Consider the following 9,978-nt stretch of genomic DNA (forward strand, 5'->3'; position numbering starts at 1 on the left):
ACTGTTATATATTAAATTTTATCCTATCTTTCCTATTAATTTGTCTTTGTAGCTTTTTCCTTCAGCGCTAGGGTTACCTGGAAAAAGTGATGTCTGGGCTATAAGTAGGATCCTGAGTAGGATCCCCTTGGCAAATTCAAAGATATAGTCATGTTAGTCTGCAGAATCAGTATGTAGAGATATCTTACAGCACCTGTGTGACTAACTGAAAGAAAGAAGTTGGCAGCATCATGAGCTTTTCTACAGTCATCTGAGGAAGTAGACTGTGGTCTACAAAAGCTCATGCTGCCAGCTTCTTTCTTTCAGTTAGTCTCAAAGGCGCTACAAGACGTTTGGAAAATGTTTCTTTTTCTCCAGAATATAGTAGATTGGAATTTTGCCCTGCAGGAATGTTTCCCCAAAATCAGTTTAGTTCAGGAATACTGAGGTGGGATGGGGGAAGCGAACAGATTATAAGAATGGGGTCGGATTCACTCCTAAGATTTGGGTATTTTTCTCTTCTCTAGCTCACACACTTAAAATCTTGCCTAAAGTCAAATTGGGAAGTGTTATTTGGCTAATAAATGTGCACAAAGAATAAAAATACAATATGCTGCTTGGTGCTCAGGAACACTGAAACCTTATCCAGAAGAATGTCTCCTGTGTTCTTCTATCAATGTATGATGGGGAAGTGGGACCTGACTAATTGGTCCTGCCCAGTAAGTAAAATAAGCCCTCTCTATTGCTAGCTGGCTTCCTTTCCAGTGCAAAATGAAATCAGTGTCATAGTCTCTAATAACAGATATCCATTACCATAATTTGGCACTGTAATTCTTATAATATTTTCAATGAAGGGTGGAAATGAAATTAAGAAGGACGGATTGAAAAAATATATATTGAAAACCAGTTGTTTCCTGCTGTCTTGCCTAAGGAATGAATAATCCACTCTGAATAATTTGCAGTTATCTGAAGTCTAGATTTATTTCTACTTTTATTTTTCCCTTGGCAATATTGAGAAAAAGAAATGCCAGCTTTTCTCTGTTAATTGGCCATTTGTAAGGGGAAAGGGTATGAGCAAAGGGTATGTGTATGTATGACATATGTATGACCCCTATGTATTAGTATGAAACTGACAGTTCCCTCCTATATGAACCTTGCAGATGTAAACATGCAAAATAACTGGTTCTACAATATATTAAATTTTATTCTATACTTCCCATTCATTTGTTTTTGTAGCTCCACTTCCTCAGTTCTAGGGTTGCCTGGGAAAAGGTTTATCTCCAGAACAACAGGACAAATCTCTGCATTTTCCCATTTTCTTTTTAGCCTTAAAATCTGCTGAGTACTCACATCATGGCATCCAGTTATGAGTGTTAACGAAAACAGATGCTTTGATTTATTTGCATACCTCTTGCCCTAAAAAACATGCCTCACTATTCCATGTGGTTCTATTCACAGTTGTCCCGGCTGCATAAACTTCCCCACAAAAACCCAAACAAATTCAAAGCATTTGTTGCTGCCTTCTTGCATCCTGTATCAGTGGAATTTCTCCCACGAATCAGTAGCTTTCACTTACTATATAGACACTATTAATTTATGATTTTATCTTAGTTCATTAACTAACAAGTAATCCACTGGCTCATGCGCTGATGCAAATCCCAACTCCGTGGCACATGGAGTTCAAGGGCCGTTCCTGTTGCCTTATCAAATTTGTGCTGTCAAAACTGGGCTTCTCCTGTTTTCACCTAGACTGCCTGATAAACACTATCACTGAAATGCTTAATACACCTTGACATGTCTAGATTCATTCCATTTTTCAAGCACACATTGTCAGTTTTTAGACCACCACTTTCCTCCCCCACCGCCAATTGCACATTTTCCAAGTGCACACTATAAAAACAAAAACAAAACTGGATCCATGGTGGGAGGGAAGACATCTTCTTTTGTTGGATAGGATGTTGACAAGCTGGACCATGTCCAGAGGATAGCAACCACAATGGTGAAAGGTCTGGAAACTATGCCTAATGGGGTGAGACTAAGGGAGCTGGGTGTGTTTAGCCTGGAAAAGTGAAGGTTAAGAGGTGATATGAGTAAGCTCGCATGGGGAGATAGGGGCTTTCAGATAGTTTGGGTTTTATAGGTCATAACCAGCATTTTCTGTGGTGTCTGGAAATGGACTGGTAGCCAGTGAAGCTTTTTCAAGAAGGGAGTTATATGCTTCCTGTAACCAGCAGTCTAATCACAGCATTTTGGACATGCTCAAGTTTCTGAACTGTTTCTAATTGCAGTTTCATACAGAATGCATTACAGTAATCCAAATGGGATGTAATCAAAGTATGTGTTACCATGGTCAGATCTGGCTTCTCCAGGAAGAGATGCTGCTAGCTCATTTGTTTTAATTGAGCAAATGCACTTCTGCCCACTGCTGAAACCTACACCTCCAGGTTCAGGGCTAAGGCCAAGACTAAACGAATTTTAGATTTCTGGGAGAGTGTAATCCCATCCAGCACAGGTTGAATCAATACTGCCTGATCTGCCTTCCATCTGACCAGGAACATCTCTGTATTATCTGGGTTAAGCTTTGCTTTGTTCGCACTCATTCAGTCTATTACTGTCAACAAACACTTTTTAAAAAAATACTGAAACAGTTCCTTTGGAATTAGATGGAAAGGAGAGATACAGTTAAGTGCCTTCAGAATATTCCAGACAGCCTCTCACAGGGGTTTCATGTACATTTGTCCCACCATTTGTGTGGACTTCAGATCTGCGACCGTCGCTTACTCACGAGGAGCAAATGGGGAGTTAGAATGGGGTGCGCACCAAGGCCTATAGGGCTTCAATATCTGCAAGTTTCCATTTTTGAGGGGGGGATTGATCTTCCATGAAAACAGAGGGCTGACTGTATATGTTAAACAGCATGGGCAGAAAAACAGAACTCTGACGGACACCACAGATCAATGCACAGGGTGTTGAACAAGAATCCCCCAACACCACCTTCTGAGTGTACTCCTCCAGAAAGGACCAGAACCACTGTGGAACAGTACTTCCAAATTTGATCCAAGAGATATAACCCAAAAGAATGGTCACTGGTATCAAAAGTCAGCAGAACCAATAGGGACACATTTCCCCATTCAATTCCTTTCATAGGTCATTCACTTAAGCTGCCCCTGTTACATTACTGAAGCTAGTTTGAAATGCATCCAGATCATCCATTTCATCTTCCTGGAACTGGGAATCCATGACATGCCCAGAATTTTCCCCTAAAAGGGATATTGATGGAATTCAGGGAGGTCCCACCCCACACATAAACCCTCACCACAGGCTCTTTTAGTCAGGACAAAAGTCTACTTTGCTAAAGCAAGACATTCACTATTCCCACAATCCGCTCAGCCTGTTCCCTTCTGGATGCTTTAATGAGCCATGAAAGACAAGGGCTCAACATTTTTGTGGTGGCTCTCCCCTTCCCAAGGATCTTGTCCTCATCCTTGAGCTACTCAAACAGAAATCAGTGGTAGCTTACATCTGGGAAGACAGACATAGTTTACACTATTAAGCTTCTTCAAATAGTATGGAGAATAGGTCCACTGGATTTTCAAATTGTGAAACGCCCGAGTCAAATGTCCAAGACATTTCCATGCCCGAGACAGAAAATGCTGATAGTATCAACCCATACTGGTTGACATGAAGCCCTTTTTCCATTCCTTATGAAAGGAACAGAAGTTGCAGACTTCATCATATATATCTTCTTAAATGTTTCCTCTTTCTAATTGGAATATACATGTTAACTTTTCTTATAATGCTATGAAATTATAGCAGACTTGATTAGAGAGGCGTTTTGAAGTTTTCTGTAATTTTGTTATGTCTAAACCTGAAGTGATTTTAAAAATTTAAAAATTTAAAAATCTAACACCAGTACCATCCCCCCTCTGCTGTTGATAGATCATTCTCTATTTAAATAAAAGATAAACACAATGAATATAAGCAATGAGGAGATAAAAAGATATATAGGATAAAATATTTGTCTTGAATATTTACCAGTATCAATAGAATTAATACAATTAATACAATTAATGCAAATACATTATTTCCTTGGTACATTAAATAAAACAGTTATACAGTTATAACTGTAGCAATAATACAAATAAAAACAACAGTGCAAAACTGAGGAATATATAGAACATTACAAGAAATGTTTAGGAAATCCAAAGGAATTATATTTGTATGGAAGTCAGATTTAAGAACAGAAATATCAGTGAAACAATGGTCTGCAAATTAGACAGTAACAACCTAGGAATCAATATTTGTCCAAACTGTAAAAAATATATTATAATTAACTATAAATTGTATTACTGTTCAGTCAAACTGCATAAAAATTAATAGGAATGTGTCAAAATTAGGCTAGAGAGATTGGCAATGTGGGTGTCTAAACTGCCAAACAACAATTAGCTTGTGAGAGAAAATTAAGAGCCGATAAGACTTTTTACCTAGCCCTAGAATCATAGAATCGTAGATTTGGAAGAGACCACAAGGGCCATCCAGTCCAACCCCTGCCATGCAGGAAATCACAATCAAAGCATCCCTGACAGATGGCCATCAAGCCTGTTTAAAGACCTCCAAGGAAGGAGACTCCACTACACTCCGAGGGAGTTTGTTCCACTGTTGAACAACCCTTACTGTCAGGAGGTTCCTCCTAATGTTGAGGTGGAATCTCTTTTCCTGTAGTTTGCATCCATTGTTCCGCTTTCTAGTCTTTGGAGCAGCAGAAAACAAGCTTGCTCCCTCCTCAACATGACATCCCTTCAAATATTTAAACAGGGCTATCATATCACCTCTTAAAGTACAGGCTGAGTTTCCCTTATCATTTCTTGGGATGAGAAATATTTTCGATTTTGGAATACCTGTATTTGCATACACATCTATAATCAGATAACTTGGAGATGGGACCCAAGTCTGCATACAAAATTCATTTGTTTCATATACACATCATATACATAGTCTGAATAAATAATTTTGTACATGCAACAAAGTTTGTGTACACTGAACCATCAGAAGTCAGAGGTGTCACTATCTCAGTCCTTCAAGAAAAATGTTTTGGTTTTTGGAATATTTCAGATTTTGAAATCCCAGATAAGGTAGACTGAGCCTGTACAAAGAAGGTGCCAGATGTTCTACAACAAAGACCCTTTCTCCAGTAACTGTCGGCTGTACTGTACATAGCAGGGGCATTTATAGAAAAGGATCTCAGGGTTGAAATTGCTACATTTAGGGGAGACAACCCTTCAAATAAATGGGTACCAAGTCATTGAAGGCTTTAAAACCAATGCTTTGAATTTGACCCAGAAATGGACTGAAAGCCAGCACAGGAGAAAAAGTACTTCCATAACAGCATATACAGTGGAGCCTTGCCTTATGTGGGGACCCATTCCGGAGCCCCCCCCCCCCCACACATAAGGCAAATAATGCATAAACTTGTGCTCACAGTGGTGTGACGCGTGTGCACCATAGGCGCACACGCCATTCAATGTATTGCAGCGTGGCTTCTGAGTAAAGTGGAAGTCATGTATGGCATGCCTGCATATGGAGCGGGCATGCTGTAATTGTTTTGTCTATTGGACAAGGTGATGTTTGTGACAATATTCAAAGGCAACCATGTATATAGCACATGACAGTAATCCCAATTAGTATGATATGGCTCATGGAAGTAGTTGTTAATTCTTTATTTTGTACTTTTATATGAATGAATGAATGAAATATTTATTTATATCCCGCCTCTTCTGTTTTGGCGATCGAGGCGATTAACAACATGATTTATACAATATACAATAATAAAAACATCAAAAAAAAACCCTACAAAACCCTGACCTTAACCTCCCTTCTAAACTATAAATTTTTAAAAATAATAAAAACATAATTAAAATATATGACAGCACATCAAGATTATTATACAATCAATGAATGAGGAGGAGGAGGCATGGTGAGTTGGGTGGTTTCAATCAGTTCTGGACATAATCAGTCAGGGAAGGCCTGCCGGAAGAGAAACCATTTTGTCACCTTTTTGAAAGCCTCAAGAGAGGATAGTTGGCGAATCACGTCAGACAGGTCATTCCAAATTTTTGGAGCGGTGGCAGAGAAAGCCCTCCAGGAGGTCACCTCCGATTTGGTCTTCCTTGGTGTGTACAGAGTGTACGGGATAACGTACAACGGAGTGCATGGGAAGGATTATATACATGTACAAAGCCCCTCACCCCCCACATCTTGCACATCTAATTGGAAAAGAGACTTGTGAGCAATTTCTGGACTTGTTGCAAACACTTTAGGTGGAAGAAGTGTATGACTGTGACATTTGATTGTATTAATTCAACCATTCACTATGGCCCCAAACAACGGGCCAAAAGAAGTGGCTGGAAGTCACTTCAGGGGTCTGGCATTTAGATGATGCATGCCCCCAAAGTGGCCAAAAGCCACGGTGAAGCCGCACCAAGCAAGCAAGAGCCAGCCCTTCCAGGAGCAGATTTAATCCACTTCTGCCACCAGTCAGCTCTGGCACCACAGTGGCAACCCACTTTGCAAGCAGGCCATGTGGTCACTGCATTCCTGGGTCGATCACTGCCCAATCTCTGCTGGAGCAGCCAGAGGCCACTCCTTGCTCTCTGTCTGCTTTGGGACCAAGTTACCAGAATGAGTAGTAAATGTTACCAACCCTTGAGAATGGAAGGGAAGAAATTCTACAGACCTCTAGCTATCAGGAGCATTTTTTCTCTTGAATGTATCACATATGAGAAGCTTGTGTGGGTGTATGCATGTGGCCTTGCCACCAGCAACACTGTCTCCCTACTCACTGACAGCCCTGGATCATTGGCTCCTATTGTATCTCTGATAAATCTTGTGGGTTAGCAATTGTTCAATAGTAATGCCAGGTGTTTCAAATACCCCAGCAGGTAGGCAGACAGGTAGGCAGGTAGGCATTTTATCACCCAGACATGGATGGAGGAATACACAGCAGTCCCTCTTAAGGCTCTGACCTACAGCAATGTTGTTGAAGCTAGTGCAATGGAACTAATAGTCTCCCCCAATTTCCTTATGAATCAGCCGCTCCCAAATTGATCTGCTGGTATCATCGTGCTACCGGCAGCAGGCCTGGAAGAAATGCCTCACCCACTCTCAACTGATTAACTGATATGAATATTGGCATCGAGTGTCTTTATAGCCTAAGAAAGGAGCAAGTGTTTGTAAAATTCCCCCTGGCCATGAGTCACTATGTACACTGCACTGGTTTTTATTTCATCAATCTATTGATGCCTTTGGGAGGACTTGTTCCATTTTGGATCACTATAAAGAATAGCCTGTAGCAATTGCATAATTTTAAAAACAAACTTATGGAATGATGTTGTTTTCTGATTTGAGTAATCTGTCCATGACATATACTCTATCCAGAAATTTTATTATTCAATAAACAATTTTTAAAGCAATTGCACAATATAATGAAGTATAGCAAAAGGTTTCTTGGTAAATGTCGGGGGGGGGGGGGTGATGGTGTTTCCATTTATTTTCTTATAACGGGTCATAAGGATGTTGTGCTGGGGCTATTTCCTAGCCAGATTCCAGTTTACAATCAAAACAGGGCAGGACTGATTATTTCTCTTCATGGATCTACTACAGAAAATGGAAGTGGCAGTACTACAGTTTTGTTTTTTCTATCAGTAGTACATAATCTATACCATAAAATAATTTCATTTAAACACAAACTTCCCTAAAAAATAGTTTCAACTTTAATGAAAACTAAGATTACCCATGGTTAATTTAGTTATACTTTTTAAAAAAAACATGTTGGAACAAAAAGTTGTTAACTCTTTTTTTAAATGTCTCCAATGTCAAGTTCTGATTTGTTATCTGATTTGCATAGTATGCAAATTATTATAATCATGCATATTATTAATTTGCATTCTGATTATGCAAATTCAAAACATTAATCTTTGCATTTTTTCTACTATTATGTTTAAGCCTCAGTACCAGTACCAGTCTAACAGCTTTCTTCCCCTCCCAGCTGGTATGAAGGGAGGGAGACGTCCAAGGAACCTTATTGAGTAAAGGGACTCCCTTTACTCTCTTTAGGCTGTTTGGAAGTGAAGTTCTTCCATGCTCAAACCACTAGCACAATCACCACACAATGCAAGGCCATCTCTACTTGACTCCTGCTTGCCTCCTTTCCTTTCCCACCTTCTAGGCCTGTTCAGGTAAGGGATGAGGAAATGGAAGAATAAAGTGGCACAGGCCTGTGCAGTAGCAACCAGAGCCCAGAGGGTGGGATGAGGCTCCCACCAATGCCAGTCTTCTTGCATGGTTTTCTGCATCACCACTGCCACATTTTAACCTACTTATCAGCCTGGGTTGAATGAGAAATCCACTATTTACTACTTCAACTGGCCCAGCCATTCGGGATATTTTTGGTTTCAATCTGGGACATTCCAGGTTTTCTGGGACAAATGGCAAGCCCATTTATAATGGGATTTAGTGCTACTATACAACTGAATGAATGATTTCTTCAACAGCAATTAGAACTGATTCACACTTGCAGGTTTGTCACTTGATACCTAATTATCCAATGGATATTGGAAATGTCCTTATTGATAATCGTTGCATTGTCTTTTCAGTGACCTACCTGTGTTTGATGTGTGATAATTGTTTCATTTATCATAATTACTATTTGAAGTGCAAATTGTTGTAATGAACATTCATTCATTCATGCACTCCTAGACAAATATACTGAATTCCATACACACTGATGGTTTACAACAGATTACATAAAGGTGCAAACCACTTACTTATAACCGGGGTCACACTGTATATATACACCCACTCTTTTCCAGGTCAGCATTCTCTGAAGATGCCACCCACAAATGCTGGCGAAACATCAGGAATAAACTCATCTAAAACATGGCCACATACAGGGACGTAGCCAAGGGGGGGGGGGGTTCTAGGGGTCCGGACCCCCCCCTTCCATTAGAAAAATGAATGGTGCATGCTGCTGCGCCGCCGCGCCCAAGCCCCATTATAATGGTGGCACTTAGTCTGGACCCCCCCCCTTCCTACAATCCTGGCTACGTCCCTGCCACATAGCCTGAAAAACCCACAAAAAACTACACTTATAGTTTAAAAAACAAAAAACAAAGATCATTCTTAAATGAAGAAGTCAGGTTGGAAATTATCTATAACTGTACCTATCCAATTTTTCATATTCTTTGTTTTCTGATCAAAACAAAGCAGTCCCCATCTCCTGGTAAACATATGATTCATTCCATCATGCAACAAGCAGTATTGTTTAAAGGACAGTCCAGTATTTAATACTGATGGTTGTTGAGTTAAATACATTTTGCTTCAGTCTGACTTTCTGAGGTTATGGCCGTTTTGTTTTGTTTTGTTGTGCATGACCTGTTCCAATAAACAGTGCATTGCAATTTGCATGAGAGTCCTTGTCCTACCCCAAAGCAAGCTTTGTTTTGTATCAATGTGGTGAATACTCCTACCAAATAAAAAATAATTTTACTGCATTTTTTAACAATGTGTATTGGTCTGTACAAACTTTTCAATCCTACTTCTACTTCATGAGGTTAGCTGGGACTGAGGAGCAAGGCCATTGGATGTGAAGTTGAAGGCTTTCATGGCTGGCATCCATGGTTTTTTGTGGTTTTTTGGGGCTATGTGGCCATGTTCTAGAAGATTTTCTTCCTGACGTTTCGCCAGCTCACACAGTATATATAGATCCACTTTTTCCAGGCAAACATTCTCTAAAGACACCAGCCACAGATGTTGGCGAAACGTCAAGAAGAAAATTTTCTAGACCATGGCCACATAGCCCAAAAAACCCACAAAAAGCCAAGGCCATTGGCATTTCCACAGATAAATCCCAGGCTCAGCCTCTACCCTTCTAATTTTAAAAACACTATAATCTTCAAATAGCTGGTATGGGAAAAGTCCGTTAAGGGAAATGTAAGCTTATTG

This window comes from Sceloporus undulatus, chromosome 5, assembly GCF_019175285.1.
Source record: "Sceloporus undulatus isolate JIND9_A2432 ecotype Alabama chromosome 5, SceUnd_v1.1, whole genome shotgun sequence".
NCBI classification, from domain to species: Eukaryota; Metazoa; Chordata; class Lepidosauria; order Squamata; family Phrynosomatidae; genus Sceloporus; species Sceloporus undulatus.